At 39.8% G+C, this 20,516-nt stretch overlaps 1 protein-coding gene across 1 annotated transcript in view; it reads left to right on the top strand.

Moving 5' to 3' along the window:
* Positions 1 to 20,516, top strand: part of LOC109416786 (death-associated protein kinase related) — a gene marked incomplete in the record, with an annotated part of 584,944 nt that overhangs the window by 266,956 nt on the left and 297,472 nt on the right.

Here is a 20,516-nt window from a genome sequence, read left to right as displayed (position 1 = left end):
TGGAATTCCCCTCAGGAATTCACTGGAATTCCCCTCAGGAATTCACTGGAATTCCTCTCAGGAATTAACTGGAATTCCTCTCAAGAATTCACTGGAATTCCTCTCAGGAATTCACTGGAATTCCTCTCAGGAATTCACTGGAATTCCTCTCAGGAATTCACTGGAATTCCTCTCAGGAATTCACTGGAATTCCTCTCAGGAACTCACTGGAATTCCACTCAGGAATTCACTGGAATTCCACTCAGGAATTCACTGGAATTCCTCTCAGGAATTCACTGGAATTCCACTCAGGAATTCACTGGAATTCCTCTCAGGAATTCACTGGAATTCCTCTCAGGAATTCACTGGAATTCCTCTCAGGAATTCACTGAAATTCCTTTTAGGAATTCACTGGAAGTCCTCTCAGAAGTTCACAGGAATTCCTCTCATGAATTTACTGGATTTCCTTTCAGAAATTCACTGGAATTCCTCTCAGGAATTCACTGGAATTTTCTAAAAAAAATTGTATCAGGTAATGTTTTTTGAAATATTCAGATATACTGCAAGAAAATCTTCCCGTATAATTCTCTTTATTTCAAGAATTTTTTTTCTGAAATGTATGTAATGATTTTCAGTATCTTTTAAAAAAATTCCAGTTTTTTATATATTTTTTTCCAAGAATCCAGTAGTTCTTAGCATGTTTCTCCTGAGATTTTGTTTCTGTAACTGAAATTCTTCTCTGTAATTCACTGGAATGTTTCTCGGGAATTCACTGTAATTCCTTTCAGGAATTCACTGGAAGTCCTCTCAGAAGTTCACAGGAATTCCTCTCAGGAATTCACTGGAATTCCTTTCAGAAATTCACGGGAATTCCTCTCAGGAATTTACTGGAATTCCCCTCAGGAATTCACTGGAATTCCTCTCAGGAATTAACTGGAATTCCTCTCAAGAATTCACTGGAATTCCTCTCAGGAATTCACTGGAATTCCTCTCAGGAATTCACTGGAATTCCTCTCAGGAACTCACTGGAATTCCACTCAGGAATTCACTGGAATTCCACTCAGGAATTCACTGGAATTCCTCTCAGGAATTCACTGGAATTCCACTCAGGAATTCACTGGAATTCCTCTCCGGAATTCACTGGAATTCCTCTCAGGAATTCACTGGAATTCCTCTCAGGAATTCACTGAAATTCCTTTTAGGAATTCACTGGAAGTCCTCTCAGAAGTTCACAGGAATTCCTCTCATGAATTTACTGGATTTCCTTTCAGAAATTCACTGGAATTCCTCTCAGGAATTCACTGGAATTTTCTAAAAAAATTGTATCAGGTAATGTTTTTTGAAATATTCAGATATACTGCAAGAAAATCTTCCCGTATAATTCTCTTTATTTCAAGAATTTTTTTTCTGAAATGTATGTAATGATTTTCAGTATCTTTTAAAAAAATTCCAGTTTTTTATATATTTTTTTCCAAGAATCCAGTAGTTCTTAGCATGTTTCTCCTGAGATTTTGTTTCTGTAACTGAAATTCTTCTCTGTAATTCACTGGAATGTTTCTCGGGAATTCACTGTAATTCCTTTCAGGAATTCACTGGAAGTCCTCTCAGAAGTTCACAGGAATTCCTCTCAGGAATTCACTGGAATTCCTTTCAGAAATTCACGGGAATTCCTCTCAGGAATTTACTGGAATTCCTCTCAGGAATTCACTGGAATTCTTCTCAGGAATTCACTGGAAATCCTCTCAGGAATTCACTGGAATTCCACTCAGGAATACACTGGAATTTCTCTCAGGAATTCACTGGGATTCCTCTCAGGAAGTAACTGAAATTCTTCTCTGTAATTCACTGGAATGTTTCTCAGGAATTCACTGAAATTCCTTTCAGGAATTCTCTGGAAGTCCTCTCAGAAGTTCACAGGAATTCTTCTCAGGAACTCACTGGAATTCCACTCAGGAATTCACTGGAATTCCTCTCAGGAATTCACTGGAATTCCTCTCAGGAATTCACTGGAATTCCTCTCAGGAATTCACTGGAATTCCTCTCAAGAATTCACTGGAATTCCTCTCAGGAATTCACTGGAATTCCTCTCAGGAATTCACTGGAATTCTTCTCAGGAACTCACTGGAATTCCACTCAGGAATTCACTGGAATTCCACTCAGGAATTCACTGGAATTCCTCTCAGGAATTCCAGTGAATTCCTGAGAGGAATTCCAGTGAATTCCTGTGAGAAATTTCAGTGAATTCCTCTCAGGAATTCACTGAAATTCCTCTCAGGAATTCACTGGAATTCCACTCAGGAATTCACTGGAATTCTTCTCAGGAATTCACTGGAATTATTAAAACGGGTAGACGAGAATATCTAAATCAGATCTCAAATCGAACCATTTTTGATGTCATATCTCTATGTGATTTCGATGTGTTATTCAAAGATTTAACGAATATCACACGAATAACTCAAAGTGATATGATATCATTTTTTGTTCTTGTCGAAATATGTGAAAATTTCTAAACAAGAACAAATTTAGTTCTTCTCTACAAAATGGAACACATATTCCCTCAATGTTAGGGAAATGCTTCTTTCACAGTTGTGGGTAGAAACGAAGAACCTATAATACTCGTATTTCAATAATGTTCACAACAGTGAGCTACAGTTGAGTGCTAAGCATAGCCGCCTGCGAATCCTAAGGTCGAAGGTTCTCTGCTGACTGTTGGCAGATTACATTTTTATTTTCAAAGAAAATGGTTGACAAATCTTGTCTGATATTGTTTTGATCTTGTAATACATTAATGAGCTATTATTGAGCCCTTTCCATACTAGATTTTGCTATTATTTCTGATGTTACCTATTCCCGACTAAATGAGAAAAACAAAATTATTACAGGTTGTGTTATTTTGTTACAATGATTTTTGTAACAACAGTTAGTTGCAGTTAGTAGTTAAAATAACAAAAAATCTAACGAAACTCGTTCCAATTTGAACAACTATATAACAAGTTGAGATATAATCCCAACAAGATTATATCAAATTTTGTTAGATTTAACATGCGAGATCATAACAAAATTACAACAAGCCCTGTTATAAATTTCAGAACAATTTGTTACAATTTTTGTTCTAAATCTCTTGGCTCGGGTGAGCAAAATAACAAAAATTGTCAACCTTTTTTTGGAACAACATAAAAAATCTTACAAATTCTGAAATAATTTTGTTACAAAAAATATAACAAATGTTGCGATAAACGTGTTACGAAATTATGTTAGAGGCAATAATATTATAATGCATAATATAACAAGTATTGTTATACATCTGTTTGAATAAATGCAACAAGTTTTGTTTTAATTTTGTTTCTAAAATAATAACAAATGTTGATACGATTTTGTTATGATTATTCACTTATTAAAATTCTTAGAACAAAATTATATCGACTTCTGTTATTTCTAACAACGGTTGTTATAATTTTGTTATTATCTTGTTAGGTGCTTCTGGTCCGGTTATCTTAATCAAACCAATATCAGTTTTTGTTCTTCAGTAATTCAATTAGAAATAACTGAATGTGTTATTCGATAGATTTTCTCACCTACTCGGGATAACATAATCTGTGGAAGGTGAACGAAGATTTTGAATCACCATAATATGTTCAATAATTTATTATCAATGATTTATACAAGCACCTTCTGAGAGCAGTTCATTGAATTTCTGTTTCCAAATCTACTTGTTCACATCGTGCACTTCACTATCTTCTCGCTTCGAGCTTGAAACCAAATCATTTGAATGCAAGTCCCATTCAATTCACCACTCGAAACTCGATGTTGTAATCATATCGCGTCGATGATCGTGACACTACACCAAAACCGTCTGTGCAATGCATCGTCATCGTGTCGCGGTGTCATCGTCTTTGTTGATCCGTACGTCCGCCCGTCCATCCGACCGTCGATTCTTCCCCATCGTCGCACGTCACGATTCCATCCATCCAGCGCAAAAACCGATTTCGATTCCCCGAAAATCATTGTCTCTCTGTGTACTATGGATGCACATTACAATGGACTGCTGCATTCAACAGAAACTATAAAAGAAGTCGTTCGAATCGATGAAATGGGGGGGAGACTTCCAGCTTATGGCAGTACCGTGCGGGCATCGTAATAATGGAAAAGTATTTGTAAACATCCAGCACTCGCATGCAAACAATTGGGGGGCTCGAAATGGATGTTTGCATTCCATGGAACTGGGGGGACTGACTGCAGCTGGTTTGGAGAACGTGGCGATGAGCTTACGGTTTGGGATATGGCTTGCGAGTAACAAATCGTTCTAAGATGATTCTGAGAACCATCTTAAAACCAAAATACTAACTTTTTGGTTTTAAGATGGTTCTGAAGACTCTGTCAAATCTTTTCAGCTTGAAAATATTACCAAGTTCATGGAACAGGCTTAAGTCTTGTTAGTATTGAGGAGCTTTTGGAAAGCCGCCATAAAACATAAATTGTTTGATTTTGGTTTTATGATGGTTTTAAAGACCTCCTAGTGTGTATAAGTCAATAAAACACTAGTTCTTTTGGTTTTGGAAAAATAAGTTTGTTTGTACGTCTTAAAAGCTACAAACACAATTGCTAGAGGATCAATGTTACCCCATTTAACGGCAGTTACGTATGAAACGTACTGAGACATTACACTCGCAAGTACCCGAACGCAAACGGGCCTCATTGAGTCAATTAATGCAGACGTGATTGAGATTGCCCGTTGCCGCGGTTGTGCTGTAGCGCGTTTCGTTATTATATGAGTGAGTGTAAATATATTCAAGAATTTTTTGTTTGTGACTTTTGTAAGTAAACTTTAAAGAACGCGGCCGCGGTCGCCGCCGCCATCGTCAAGTGCCTATATGTTTGCGTTATTTGTCACAATCCGAGACGACGAGGACGACGCCAAACGACGCGACGCGACTCGACGGTATATTTGATATTCTTGTTGGCGCTCGGTCAAATCGCGTGGTTGCAGGAAACCGTTAGCCCGGGTTGATGGTGACAAATTCTTTACGGATTGGTATGTTACCTAGCAATGACCAACACGGTTGGTTGGAGACACAGTGTTGGCAATGACCTCTGGTGGTTCGGCAATCATACTTTAGGATTGTGTAACTGACAAGATTGAGCAATTGGCTGCCAGCTTAGCTATCTTGATATAATGTTGCACACTCTCTAGATTGTTTTTTTTATCTGTATTAACCAGATTTTTTAGCCCTAGGCTAGTTCATCTCGGCACCCACGCTTTACTTCCCTTCCGAAGGAAGAACTCACATTTTGTGAGTTTGTCGGAAGTGGGATTCGATCCCAGGTCCTCGGCGTAATAGTCAAGTGTCTCTCTAGATTGTGTTGAACACTCGTAATCGATCCTTTCCTAGCAGAACTCGGGATCAAGTAGTACCATACTCACTTTGTTTTACACGTATTCGAATTACAAGAATGTGTCCTGGCCAGATCTTTCGCCACAGGTTGACAAATTGACCGAATTTCGATTATGGTTTTCCCTGAAAGCTGCATTTTGTAGAATTTCATGAAGATGACCTGTTGTAATTATAGTAATATTTTCGTGGAATCCTCCCCAGAGATTACGCCAGCAATTCTTTCGAAGATTTCTTCAGATATTTCTACAAGGACTCCTTTAGTCATCTTTGGATTTTTTTTCCAGAAAGCCTTCCTAGGATTGCTTTAAGAAGTCCTCCTAGCATTCCTTCAGAAAAAAACATCTGAGGATTCCTACATGAAATGCTTCAAGAATTTCTTCAGACATTCGTTTTTCAAGGATTCGTCTAGAAAATTTGTCAAAGATTATTGGAAATTCCTTTAGATGTTCCTATTTGCATGCTTCTATTTCTCCAAGGTATCCAGGAATTCCTTCAAGGGTTACTTCACGAATGTCTTATTAAATGCTGCAAGGATTTCTTAAGAGCACTATCAAGGAATCTTTCAGGAATCCCTTCAAGGATGCCGTCATTGTTTATCCAGGGATTCCTGCAGGAATTCCTCCAAGGAGTCCTTCAGGAATTCGTCCCAGCATTCCTTCAATAATTCGACAGAAACTTTCCCCAAGACTAAGAACCATGCAAGAATTACTCCACAGTTTCTTACGGAGATTCTTTCGAAAATTTTATCTAAATATTTTTGCGAAATTCTTCCAATTAGACCAAGCATATCTTCAGTAATTTTACAAAGTATGCAAAAAATCAGGAATTTATCCACTAAAAATTCCAGAATTTCTTTATAGATTTCCACAGATCCAGATGATTTTCATAGGACTCCTGGAAATGATTCTGCAATTATTGTTGCAGGCATTCCTCCAAGGATGGCTTCAAATATATTCTCACGGATTGTTTTATTTTTTTTCCAAAGATTTTATCGGAATTTCATCAGAACGTCCAGAAACATCTCCAAGGATTTCTTCCGAAATTTTCTCATATATTGCTCAAATTATTTCTTCAGCTATTTATCCACGGAATTTTTCATGAACTCCTCCAAGGGTTCCCGCCAAAATTTCAAAGAATTGCCGAAATAGAAAACCCAAAAAAACTTATATGAAGTTTTGGATCAAATCCAAAAAAAATTGCTGATAGGATTTTCAAAAAAATTGCTGAAGAAATTCCGCCAAAAGGAAAATCGAAATGTTTTCACAGGATTACTTTTAAGAAATTCGCCAAACCGATTTGCAAAGGAAATCCCGAATCAATAAGAATTGGCAAAAATGTTTCCAAAAGAATGTTGAAAATATTCCCAAAGTAATAAGCATAGGTTTTTTCCAAACGAATTGTAAAAACAAAAAGAACTTTCAGATGGGATTCACAAAAAAATTTCTGTAAAAGAAATTTCTAAGGAAGTCCACAAAGCCATTGCCGAAGCAATTGTTTTATAAGTTCCTGAAAAAATCTTGAAAACTTTCACCAAAAAAAATTGCAAGTTCAATTGTCGCTAAAACAGTTTCCAAAAGAATTGGCACACAATTTCCAAAAATAATTGAGCAGGCTACGAATGAGTGTAATCAGTTTTGTACCTTTTAATTCCGTTCTATTTTGCCCCCTTTGACATCACTCATTGCTTAGAGGGTTCGAAAAGTCGGTACAAGATCATAATGTAGCAGGTTTAAAAAAATCCCAAAGAAATTCCTGAAGGAACTTTCAAAGTAATTTTAGAACAGATTTTCAAAGGAATTCCTTAAGGAGTTGCTGCACAGATATCCAAAGTTATAACTGAAAAAAAGAAGAAATTTCCGAATAAACTACTTGATACCGAGATCAAACTGACAGCTTCAAAGAACCACGTTGTGAGCGAATTTTGAAATAAACTTTCAATGTGAAAGCTCCTTTTCTTCTAGGAAGGTTTTACAAACATAGTAACATGGATGCACAACGATTATATCAAGCTATCAGCTTCTAAGAACAATACATCTCAAATATTGTTTACTGAAATTTTCCGAGTTGAAAGTTTTAGCAAAGTATTTGTGAAAATTCAGCAAGGATTGCTGATTTGTTCAGTCAAATCTACTAATCACCATCAACGTTTTGCTGTAACTCAGCAAATTTTAAAATTCAGCAAAAAAGCTTAATCTTTCAGCTCAGCAAAATTTGGCTGAAAGCGTCTTGGTGTGTAGAATCTCATCATGAAAACTATTAATCTACTGAGTAACTTTGCCGAAGACAGTATCTTTCTAAGTGATCCAGATCACGAGATATACGACGTTCAGACTGAACTGGAAGATCCTAAGAACACTAGCGCCACGCAGTGAGTGATTTTCGAACCAAATTGTTTTCAATGCAAAAGCTCTTAGTCTTCTGGGCAACTTTACCGAAGACAGTACCCTTCTAGGTGGTCCAGAATGCGAGATATACGACGTTCAGACTGAACTGGAAGCACCTAAGAACACTAGCGCGACGCAGTGAGTGATTCTCGAACTAAATTGTTTTCTATGCGAAAGCTCTTAGTCTTCTGAGCAACTTTGCCGAAGACAGTATCCTTCTAAGTGGTCCAGAACACGAGATATACGCCGTTCAGACTGAACTGGAAACTCATAGAAACACTAGCGCCACGCAGTGGGTGATTCTTGAACTAAATTGATTCCTATGCGAAAGCTTTTAATGTTCTGAGTAACTTTGCCGAAGACAGTATCCTTCTAGCTGGTTCAAAACGCGAGATATACGACGTTCAGATTGAACTAGAAGCTCCTAAGAACACTAGCGCCACGCAATGAGTGATTCTCGAACTAAATTATTTTCTATGCGAAAGCTTTTAGTGTTCTGAGTAACTTTGCCGAAGACGGTATCCTTCTAGATAGTCTAGAACGCGAGATATACGACGTTCAGATTGAACTGTAATCTCCTAAGAACACTAGCGCCTTACAGTGAGTGATTCTCGAACTATGTGAAAGCTCTTAGTCTTCTGAGCAACTTTGCCGAAGACAGTATCCTTCTAAGTGGTCCAGAACGCAAGATATTCCACAACTACTGGCAAAATGTAGTGCTATCCCACATGTGTGACATGGTGCCCTGTGTAGCAGATTCCCGGTGGACAATGTTCCTAGAACCACTATTTCAACATACCAACACATTCTTGACGAAATTATCTATCAAATAAAACTTTGGTCATTTGAATTGGTGAAAAAATCATCATTCTATAAGAGTTTGATTTTCTGGGTCATAATGACCCCAATGCATTATTCGTAACTTTTTTAATGCCCGATGAAGGTTAAGTGCGTTACATGGGTCCGAGGGGGATTTTCAAGGTATTTTCGAAAGCTTTAGAGTAACTCATGAAAACGCTTAAGTAACGCCTCTATAACGTCTCTGAAACTTGCCAAAGGTCTCTGAAAATTATTGAAATACCTCCGAAATCCCCCTAAAATCTCCTCGAACTCCATGTAACGCACTTAAAACCCTCCGAAACCGCCAAAAACTTCTATTTAACGCCTCTGTTACGTCTCGAAAACACACCAAAATACTTGAAAGTAGTTTTTTTTTTCTACTTCTCTTCCTCCACCTCCTGTTTATCCTCTTCCTCTTCTTATTCTTCTTTTTAGTATTCGTCCTAATTCTTAACATCCTGCTTTTCCTAACCCTCCTCCGCTTCCTCCTTCTCCTGATCAACCTCCTCCTCCTCTTTCTGCTCTCTCTGTTCATCTCGTTTTTCTTCTTCTCCGCCTTCTTTTCGTCCTGCTCCTTCTCCTCTTCCTATTTCTTCGTTTCCTCTTCCTTCCCCTTCTCCTCTTCTTCATCCTTCTCGTTATCCTCATGCTTTTCCTCAACCTCCTCCTCTTCTTAAACCTCCTTCGCTAGTTCCTTCTCCTCAACCATCTTTTTGTCCTTGTCCTACTCCTCCCGTTTTTCCCTCTTCTCCTTCTTCTCCTACTTCTTCTACTTCTCCTGCTGCTTCTTCTACTCAATCCCCCTATCTCAAGGAAGAGATAGGTAGGTAGATTTGTAATTCTGCTGTGGAAAAACATGGTTTCAACAATCGTTTTAGGATATATATTGAAGATTTTTTTAATGTTCTTTTATACAGTACTTTAACTTTAACAGGGATTAAACGAAATCGTCTCTCAAGGAATTACATGTTCTGACAGTCTTACAGATTCGCTTGTCAACGGGTTGTTATCACCTGGCACGATCTTCAAGCATGTCCTTTATGTTTCACATGTGACATCAACGATCTACTCCATGCGTGCAAAGATGTTTTGCTAGCTTATCGCGATCATCATTGCAATGACCTCTTCGAAGAGCTGAACAACGTAGACAGCAGCAGCAGCAAGTCATCATCAATCGACACCGTGCGTGGTCCTGCTACCATAGACTGTATCGTGTCATTATCGTTTCGGACTGTGACTGAAGGCTCCGCTCCGTAGCCACTCCAACACCCAGAACGCATTATCTAATAAATAATTCATAGCTTTTCGCTTTTCAAACAACAACGCAACAAACGACGCACGTAAGGGAAATCAGACGCGCTAGAGCCGTCGTCGTAATGAGCTGTCCAATAATAAACACCTCCACACACCGTCGTCGTCGTGCGTCCGTTTTGTCGTGAACCAGAACTTCAATCACGACTACGACGACAACGACAGCCAGCCAAGGAGAGAACATTGCATGATGGGAGGTGTGATGCATTGCCTTCATTGTTCTGGCGTAGAGAAAAGCCCACACAATTGTCCGGCGTGCGCGGTCGGCGCGCAGTGGGAATACCATTTGCATAATGCAACATTACTGCTATTATTTTTATCATTTCTGTCCGATGACGAACAGTTCGGTTTTCAAGCGTTGCGCTAGCTGCCTGCTGGACCACCCTGGAGGCGCTCGCCACGCCGTCCATCTCTTCGGACTGTGAAGTTCAAGATCACCATCGGAAACCGCACTGACCGCTCGCTCTGGGTATCTCCCAATAGCAACGTTATGGGGTACCGTTGGTTCGCTGTAAAAATAATAATTAAAAAAAACACGCATTTAAATCCCCGTCCCATGAACTGGTGGCGGCGGCCATGTGTTGAGCAAGTTCACACCCAGATCCAAGCCCAGTACAGTTTTGGGCCGGCGCGGTGGTGGCGACGGCGCCGCCTGAACCACGAATGTGCGGAATTAATTTTTCGACTTCCCATATGTCTTGAACCACACAGAGCAACACCTAGTAACAGCAACAGCACGGTTCAAGAATCGAGTCAACCATCGACCCCATTCAGAATGGAAACGGTGGTTACCGTAATGAAAAGGTTACGTGAGGAAAATTGTCTCCCTATTGTGTTTGGTGCCGCCGCCGCTCGGTACGTTTGGGAACAATTTCAGAGTTATTTTGACGGAATTTTAGGTCGGTCGGTCGGGTGGTTCACACCTTTGTTGGAAAGTGACCCAGAAAGTACTCGCAAGAACGGTGCAGGTAATTGCTTGCAAGGGTTTGGATGGGGGAAGTTAAGATCACTGGTTTTCAAAGATTTATGAAATAGCTTGGTGGTTTTATGGATATCGCTTCTAATTTGTATGTAGGAAGTGCTGGGCTTGTCTCTTTCTGCTGTCCATACTATGATTCAATATGTACATCTCGCAGGAATTCACAACAAAACCTCTCAGGAATTCACCTGACTACACTGGAATTACTCTCAGGAATTCACTGGGATTCCTCTTAGAAACTCTTGACTGGATTTACTGGAATTCTTCTAAGAAATTCATTGGATTTCCTCTTAGGAATTCGCTGAAATTCCTCTCAGGAATTCACCTTATTTCCTGTCAGGAATTCATCTGAATTTCTCTAAGAAATTCATCTGAATTGCTCGCAGGAATTCATCTAAATTTCTCTCAGGAATTCATCTGAATATCTCTCAGGAATTCATATAAATTTCTCTCAATAATTCATCTGAATTTCTCTCAGGAATTCATCTGAATATCTCTCAGGAATTCATCCAAATTTTTCTCAGTAATTCATCTGCATTTCTCTCAGGAATTCATCTGAATTTCTCTCAGGAATTCAACTGAATTTCTCTCAGGAAATCATCTGAATTTCTCTCAGGAATGCATCTGAATTTCTCTCAGAAATTCATTTGAATTTCTCTCAGGAATTCATCTGAATATCTCTCAGTAATTTATCTTAATTTCTTTCAGGAATTCATCTGAATTTCTCTCAGGTATTCATCTAAATTTATCTCAGTAATTCATCTGAATTTCTTTCAGGAATTCAACTGAATTTCTCTCATGAATTCATCTGAATTTCTCTCATGAATCAACTGTATCGCTTTCAGGGATTCACCTGAATTCCTCTCAGGAATTGACTACAATTCCTCTTAAGATTTAATTTGAAATTTTCGCAGAAATTCATCCGAATTTTTCCCAGGAATTCACCTGAATTTCTCTCAAGAATTCACCCGAAATCCTTTAAGGAATTCCTCTGAGTTCCTCTCAGAAATTCACCTCCTCTCACGAATTTACTTGAATAACTATCAGAAATTTACCTCAATGCCTCTCAGAAATTCACCTGAATTCCTCTCAAAAACTCTCCTGAATTCCTCTCAGAAATTCACCGGAATTCGTCTCACAAACTTATCTGATTTCCATTGAATTTTTGAGAGGAAGTCCAGTGATTTTTTAAGAGGAATTTCAGTGAATTCCATGGATTTCTGAGAGGAGTTCCAGTGAGATTCTAAGACGAAATCCAGTTATTTTCTTAGAGAAAATCCAGTGTACTCCTGAGAAAAAGTCCATTGAACTCTTGAGAGGAATTTCAGTGTTTTCCTGAGTAAAGTTTCGGAGAATTCCTGAGAGAAATTCCAGTGATTTCCTAAGAGGTATTACAGTGCATTTCTGAGAAGAATTCCAGTGCATTCCTGAAAGCTTACATCCATACACTGGAGCTTTGAAGAAATTTAAGTGAGTTTTGAGTGAAATTCCAGTATTTTTTTTGATGGAATTCTAGTATATTCCTGTAAAAAAATATGTGATATCTCGAGAGGCATTGGAGTGCATTCCTTAGAGGAATTCATGACAGAAGTCCATGTTTTTTACACAAATGAAAGTGAATTAGTGATAGCAATTCAAGTGAAGTTCTGAGAGGGATTCCTGTTAGGGATTTCAGAAAATTCCTGAGAGACATTAAAGAGAATTTCTTTAAGGAATTTGAAAAAAAAGAGAATTCCTGACAAACATTCTAGAGAATTGAGAGAGAAATTCCTCAGGGAATTTAAAGTAAATTCCTGAGGAGAATTCATGTGAATTCCTGAGAGAATTTCCAAAGAATTTCTGAGACGAATGGCAGAGAATTCCTGCTGCGAAGTCCAGTGAATTCTTGAGATGAATTTTATTGAATTCTTGGGGCGCATTTAAGTTGATTTCAGAGAGACATTTTAGTGAATTTCTGAAATGAATTCCAGTGAATTCATGAGAGGATTTCCAGTGAATTTCTGAGATTATTTCCAGTAAATTCCTAAGAAGAATTCGTGAGTAGAATTCCAGTGATTTCCTAAGGTGAATTCCTTTAAATTCTTGAGAGGAAGTTCAGTGAATTCCTAAGAGGGATTCCAGTGAATTCTTATAAAGAATTCCAGTTAATTCCTGAGAGGAATATCAGTGGATTGCGAATGAGTAATCCAGCAGAAGCTGTGAGAAATTTCAATAAATTCTTTGGAGGAATTCCAGTGAATTCCTGAGAGGAATTCGAGTGAGTTCCTGAGAAGAATTCGAGGGAGTTCCTGAGAGGAAGTCGAGTTAATTCCTGGGTGAGATTTCAGTGAATTCCTAAGAGGAATTCGAGTGAGTTCCTGAGAGGAATTTGAATGAATTCCTGTGAGAAATTCCAGTGAATTCCTGAGAGGAATTCAATTGAATTCCTTAGAGGAATTCCAGTGAACTCCTGGGAGGAATTTTAGTGAATTCATGAGAGGAATTTCAGTGAATTCCTGAGAGGAATCTCAGTGAATTCCTGAGAGGAATTTCAGTGAATTTCTGAGAGGAATTTCAGTGAATGCCTGAGAGGAATTCAAGTGAATTCCTGAGAGGAATTCAATTGAAATCCTTAGAGGAATTCCAGTGAACAACTGGGAGGAATTTTAGGGAATTCCTGAGAGGAACTTCAGTGAATTCCTGAGAGAAATTTCATTGAATTCCTGAGAGGAATTCAAGTGAATTCCTGAGTGGAATTCTAGTGAATTCCTGAGAGGAATTTCAGTGAATTTCTGAGAGGAATTTCAGTGAATTCCTGAGGAAATTCCAGTGAATTCCTGAGAGGAATTCCAGTGAATTCCTTAGAGGAATTCCAGTGAATTCCTGAGAGGAATTCCAGTAAATTCCTGAGAGGAATTCCAGTGAATTCCTGACAGGAATTCCAGTGAATTCCTGAGAGGAATTCCAGTGAACTCCTGAGAGGAATTCCAGTGAATTCCTGAGAGAAATTCAAATGAATTCCTGGGAGGAATTTCAGTGAATTCCTGAGAGGAATTTCAGTGAATTCCTGAGAGGTATTTCAGTGAATTCCTGAGAGGAATTTCAGTGAATTCCTGAGAGGAATTTCAGTGAATTCCGGAGTTGAGTTTCAGTGAATTCCTGGGAGGAATTTCAGAGAGTTCCTGAGAGGAATTGCAGTGAATTCCTGAGAGGAATTTCAGCGAATTCCTGAGAGAAATTTCAGTGAGTTCCTGAGAGGAATTTTAGTGAGTTCCTGAGAGGAATTTCAGTGAATTCCTGAGAGGAATTTCAGTGAATTCCTGAGAGGAATTTCAGTGAATTCCTGAGAGGAATTTCAGTGAATTCCTGAGAGGAATTTCAGTGATTTCCTGAGAGGAATTTCAGTTAATTCCTGAGAGGAATTTCAGTTAATTCCTGAGAGGAATTTCAATTATTTCCTGAAAGGAATTTCAGGTAGTTCCTGAGAGGAATAACAGTCAATTCCTGAGAAGAATTCCAGTGAATTCCTGAGGGGTATTCTAGTGAATTCCTGAGTGGAATCCTCGTTAATTCCTGAGAGAAATTCCAGTGAATTTCCTAGAGGAATTCTAGTGAACTCTTGAGAGAAATTAATGAGAATTATGGAGAGAAATTCATGTGATGTCCTGAGATTAATTTGTGTTATTTCCTGAGAGGAATGCATGGGAATTCCTGAGAGAAATTGGAGTGAATTGATGCTTTTATCTAAGATCTTAACATTTACTGAGAACCAAACTTAAAAGACCCTCTTCAATGCTCTAACAGTTATAATAGCAAAAATTCTCACGCAGTCACCTCCCCATTGTGTTACCAAACAACATCCATTTAGACATGGGTCATCGCCGACCCCACTCACTCACCCGCTCGCTCGATAATCGATTAGATTAGATTACCTTCTCCAGCGATGACGACACTTTGCTGTACTGCAGCAGTGCTCGCGAAATAGGAAGAGATCGCGGTCAAAGATCACTCGCGCCCGAGCGATTCAGGTAATGGGAAAGGATTTATTTATACCACCATATCGCAAACAAGCCCGCCTTAAGTCGACGTCGCGTCGCCGTCACCGCTCGGGGTCAAAAGGTTTAATCGTTTTCAATCTCAGGTTTCCCTTCCCATGAGACCTCAAGGGGTTGGCTTGGTTCCAGACAGAGGTCGGACGCCCACTCCAGTATCCCCGAGCAAGAGTTCAGCAGATGATCTCCGCAACGTGATTTGTGGGTCCGCCGCCATGTCAGTTGGACCCGTTTGGGGTACGCATAGCTCCAATGGGGTAACAAGACATGAAATAATTACCTTCTTACTCTTGGGATTACGTAACCGACGACGAGTCGGCCTTTCTTCAGAATGACGACGGCTAAGACGACGACAACGCGTTAAAACAGGGAGGATATTGTGTCACCCCGGTTAGTTGCTGCCGAGAGCTTAGAAATGCAAATCGCCGCAATACTAGCAGCAACTATTATTTAACACAAACCACAAACCAAGCTTCTAAGCCACGGCAGTCAGTCAGCCAGTAAGCCAGCCAGCGGATGGCTGCGGCGCGGTTTGAAGGTTTTTGCTGAGAGCTGCACTACTGCCTCCTCCTTGGATACAGTGTAGAAGTACAAGGGGTAGCGAGAATTTGCATGGCTGTTGTTGTTTGTTGATGCTTGTTTTTTTTTCGTAGGTCCACGAAACGAGTTTTGAATACAGACGAGATGACGATCAGCACCAACTTCTCTTAGGGGGTCGGTTCAGAGGTTCTCAACCGGGGTCGAATGCTACTCTGTTTGTGTGAGAATTTTTGTAACTTTTGTGAGATTGTGATGTTGCTTAAAAGATAAAAGATTTGGATTTACATGCCACGATTCAAAATTCCGTTTTGTTAAATTATTGTAAAATTAAGGGTATAATAGTATGGAATGAGCTCACCAAATCATAGTTAAATATTATGTTTTAATCAGACTTTGCAACAGGTAACGATTGCCCCTGAACTTTTAAATATTTTGTGGACTTCGTGACTCTTGAATTCTTGTATAATGAGTATGATTGGTTGGAAAATTGGTGAGCTTGTTCCATATAACTTCACTCGAACTTTTCAGATCAGAATCATACAACACAGAACTTTGAAACTAAGGCGTTCAAGTTCATCGCACCTAATATTCCTAAAACGCTAGCGCTTGCCAGATTTCGAAATGAACGCCATAAAAGAAGTTTGAACCCTCTGGTCTAGTTAAGCCAAGCAAATGCTGTGCAGCACTACCACTAGCGGTGGCTGGTGGAGATCCAAAACAAAGTGAAACATAAATCGAGGTAATCAGACCGTTCTTACATGACAGCAGCCGCAGACGCAGAAGCAGCAACATCAACTGCGGGCTGCTGAGACCTATAACGGTGCTCGGAGAGTTCACAGCTGATCTCATACGTCACCCAGTGTGGTGAAAATTGTGGGATCTTTCCGTGAACGATGGCGTTTATTAGGCGAGGGGATCGTCAATATGGTTAGCTACGCAATATTTAAATGATTTTCCAAAGGAATTGTGATTTTGTTATATACACAGACAAAAATGTTTCAATACTACAAACGATTGACAATCAAGAAGCTTTTACTCTTTCGCAAATAGTTCAGAATAGAAATTCATTAAAATTCCTTTGGGGAATTCACTAGAATTCCTCTGTGAAATTTTCTTGTATTCCTCTGAGAAATAACCTTCAATTCATCTATGGTAATCACTAAAATTCGTCTCCTGAATTTACTTGAATTTATCTCAGTAATTCACTGGAAATCCTCTCAGAAATTCATAGGAATTCTTGTCAGAAACTCATTAGAATTTCTATCAAAAATTAACTTGGATTCCACTCAGGCATTCACAAGAATTCATTTGATTTTATCTCATGAATTCACTATAATTCCTCTTAGGAATTCACCTGAATTTCTCTCAAGAATTTACTTTAATATCTCTCAGGAATAAACTTGAATTTCTCTCAGGGATTCACTTGAATTTCTCTTAGAAATTCACTTGAACTCCCCTCAGGAATTCACTTGAATTCCTCTTGGGAATTCACTTGAATTCCTCTTGGGAATTCACTTGAATTCCTCTTGGGAATTCACTTGAATTCCTCTTGGGAATTCACTTGAATTCCTCTTGGGAATTCACTTGAATTCCTCTTGGGAATTTACTTGAATTCCTCTTGGGAATTCACTTGAATTCCTCTTGGGAATTCACTTGAATTCCTCTTGGGAATTCACTTGAATTCCTCTTGGGAATTCACTTGAATTCCTCTTGGGAATTCACTTGAATTCCTCTTGGGAATTCACTTGAATTCCTCTTGGGAATTCACTTGAATTCCTCTTGGGAATTCACTTGAATTCCTCTTGGGAATTCACTTGAATTCCTCTTGGGAATTCACTTGAATTCCTCTTGGGAATTCACTTGAATTCCTCTTGGGAATTCACTTGAATTCCTCTTAGGAATTCACTTGAATTCCTCTTAGGAATTCACTTGAATTCCTCTTAGGAATTCACTGGAATTCCCCTCAGGAATTCACTGGAATTCCCCTCAGGTATTCACTGGAATTCCCCTCAGGAATTCACTGGAATTCCCCTCAGGAATTCACTGGAATTCCCCTCAGGAATTCACTGGAATTCCCCTCAGGAATTCACTGGAATTCCCCTCAGGAATTCACTTGAATTCCCCTCAGGAATTCATTTGAATTCCCCTCAGGAATTTACTTGAATTCCCCTCAGGAATTCACTTGAATTCCCCTCAGGAATTCACTTGAATTCTTCTCAGGAATTCACTTAAATTCTTCTCAGGAATTCACTTGAATTCCCCTCAGGAATTCACTTGAATTCCCCTCAGGAATTCACTTGAATTCCCCTCAGGAATTCACTTGAATTCCCCTCAGGAATTCACTTGAATTCCCCTCAGGAATTCACTTGAATTCCCCTCAGGAATTCACTTGAATTCCCCTCAGGAATTCACTTGAATTCCCCTCAGGAATTCACTTGAATTCCCCTCAGGAATTCACTTGAATTCCCCTCAGGAATTCACTTGAATTCCCCTCAGGAATTCACTTGAATTCCCCTCAGGAATTCACTTGAATTCCCCTCAGGAATTCACTTGAATTCCCCTCAGGAATTCACTTGAATTCCCCTCAGGAATTCACTTGAATTCCCCTCAGGAATTCACATGAATTCCCCTCAGGAATTCACATGAATTCCCCTCAGGAATTCACTTGAATTCCCCTCAGGAATTCACTTGAATTCCCCTCAGGAATTCACTTGAATTCCCCTCAGGAATACACTTGAATTCCTCTCAGGAATTCACTGGAATTCCCCTCAGGAATTCACTTGAATTCTTCTCAGGAATTCACTTGAATTCTTCTCAGGAATTCACTTGAATTCTTCTCAGGAATTCACTTGAATTCTTCTCAGGAATTCACTTGAATTCTTCTCAGGAATTCACTTGAATTCTTCTCAGGAATTCACTTGAATTCTTCTCAGGAATTCACTTGAATTCTCACTAATTCAATTGAATTCTTCTCAGGAATTTACTTGAATTCTTCTCAGGAATTTACTTGAATTCCTCTTAGGAATTCACTTGCATTCCTCTTAGGAATTCACTTGAATTCCTCTTAGGAATTCACTTGAATTCCTCTTAGGAATTCACTTGAATTCCCCTCAGGAATTCACTTGAATTCCCCTCAGGAATTCACTTGAATTCTTCTCAGGAATTCACTTGAATTCCCCTCAGGAATTTACTTGAGTTCCCCTCAGGAATTCACTTGAGTTCCCCTCAGGAATTCACTTGAATTCCCCTCAGGAATTCACTTGAATTCCCCTCAGGAATTCACTTGAATTCTCCTCAGGAATTCACTTGAATTCCCCTCAGGAATTCACTTGAATTCCTCTTAGGATTTCTCTTGAACTCCGCTCAGGAATTCACTTGAATTCCCCTCAGAAATTCACTTCAATTCTTTCCAGGAATTCACTTCAATTCCTTCCAGGAATTAACTTCAAATCCTTACAGGAATTCACTTCAATTCGTCCCAGGAGTTCACTTCAATTCCTCCCAGGAATTCATTTAAATTCCTCTCAGGAATTCACTTGAATTCCTCTCAGGAATTCACTTGAATTCCGCTCAGGAATACTCTTGAATTCTGCTCAGGTATTCACTTGTATTCCGCTCAGGATTTCACTTGAACTCCTCTCAGAATGTCAGGGAATGTCTTGTTACCCCTCGGGGTAACACAGTCTATTGAAATGTACCCTTCGGGGTAACGGACTCAGTTTAAGCCGTAGTTCGGCATCCAGACCAACGACAAGTTTCTAACCAACTCGTTTCACAATCATGAAAACCTTATAAACCCATTGGAGTACCCTTCGTCACAATTTCCCATCGTGATCTGGTTTTTCTCTGCATATATCGAGCGCGCTCTCGGAATTGGCCCGTTCGCGTGCGATGGGAACCCATTCTACTTTTTTTTTTGTTTTATTATCTTTTCTCCAAACACACCGTCAAGCGAACTGAACCCACTAGACTCGTTGTCATCGTCGTCGTCCGTTAGCTTAGCTGTTGCATTTTGTATGCCCTCCAGCTCAGGGTGATGCATGGTGGTGGTAACATGATCTCAATCCTCACCGTCGTCGTCGACGTTCCGAAAATAAGCCAACACAATGTCGGTTCAGCTGAAACAATTTCTTCGCCCCAAGATATGGAGGTGTACTGTTGATGGCGACGACCAGGACGGAGATTGATTTACATTCCCAGCTTGGTGAGCCCCCAATGCTGCTAGGGTAGCCCTACCACTACTAGACCTTTACTAGGTCTTATGGTGGCGGCCGGCGCGACGGTTGTGCACCGTGGATTATGGCGGCAGCGGGCGAAAGGCCCGCCAACAAATTGGTTATTGTTTTGTCCAACATCAACGGCGGCGATGGCGGCGACGGCGGCAGCTCGTAATCCAATTATCACATGCTTAGAGTAAAGTGTTTCAGGTCTCGCCGCCGCCGTAGCGGCGTTGTTGTAGGTTTTCATCGAAAGAGATATGTTTGTTTGTTCGTTGTTGGGGCTTGTTTTGTGCTTTGGATTTACGATGAATTGATTGTGAAATTTTCCCATATTTAGACTGACGTCGCGTCGGTTCGGTGGGCAGTGTGTGAACGAGCGAAGTCGCATTTTGAAGGGTTCTAGTCGGTGGGACCTTATTTCTACGACGACCCAGAAGCGTTGGGGACCGCGAATTCGTTGGAAGCCAAGCCTGCGCTGTTACGTGCTACATTTCTCAGCGATTGTGATCTAATCAGTGTTCTATTTCTCTCTTCTCTGTCTATTTTCAGGTAAGTGTCGAGAATGTTGCAACAGAGGTGTTGAGCAGAACAACGGGAGTTCGGCGACCTAAAGGACTTGACCACATTCAGGCCACCGAGAACTCCATCGACAACGATGGTGTTGGTAATCCCCTTGTTTGCACCGCTACTTAATGCAAAGTGGCGTGTGTTCGAGAACACAAATCGGAATTTATTTGTTTTAATTCAATACGGAGCCGGGGCATCCTATCTCTGAGCTGCATCCCAACAGACCCCAGCCGCAAGTGATTAGGCGCGCGAACTCGTTTGTCTTATTCGAT

This window comes from Aedes albopictus, chromosome 1 (genome assembly GCF_035046485.1).
Source record: "Aedes albopictus strain Foshan chromosome 1, AalbF5, whole genome shotgun sequence".
NCBI classification, from domain to species: Eukaryota; Metazoa; Arthropoda; class Insecta; order Diptera; family Culicidae; genus Aedes; species Aedes albopictus.
This window is presented reverse-complemented; position numbering and strand designations above follow the sequence as displayed.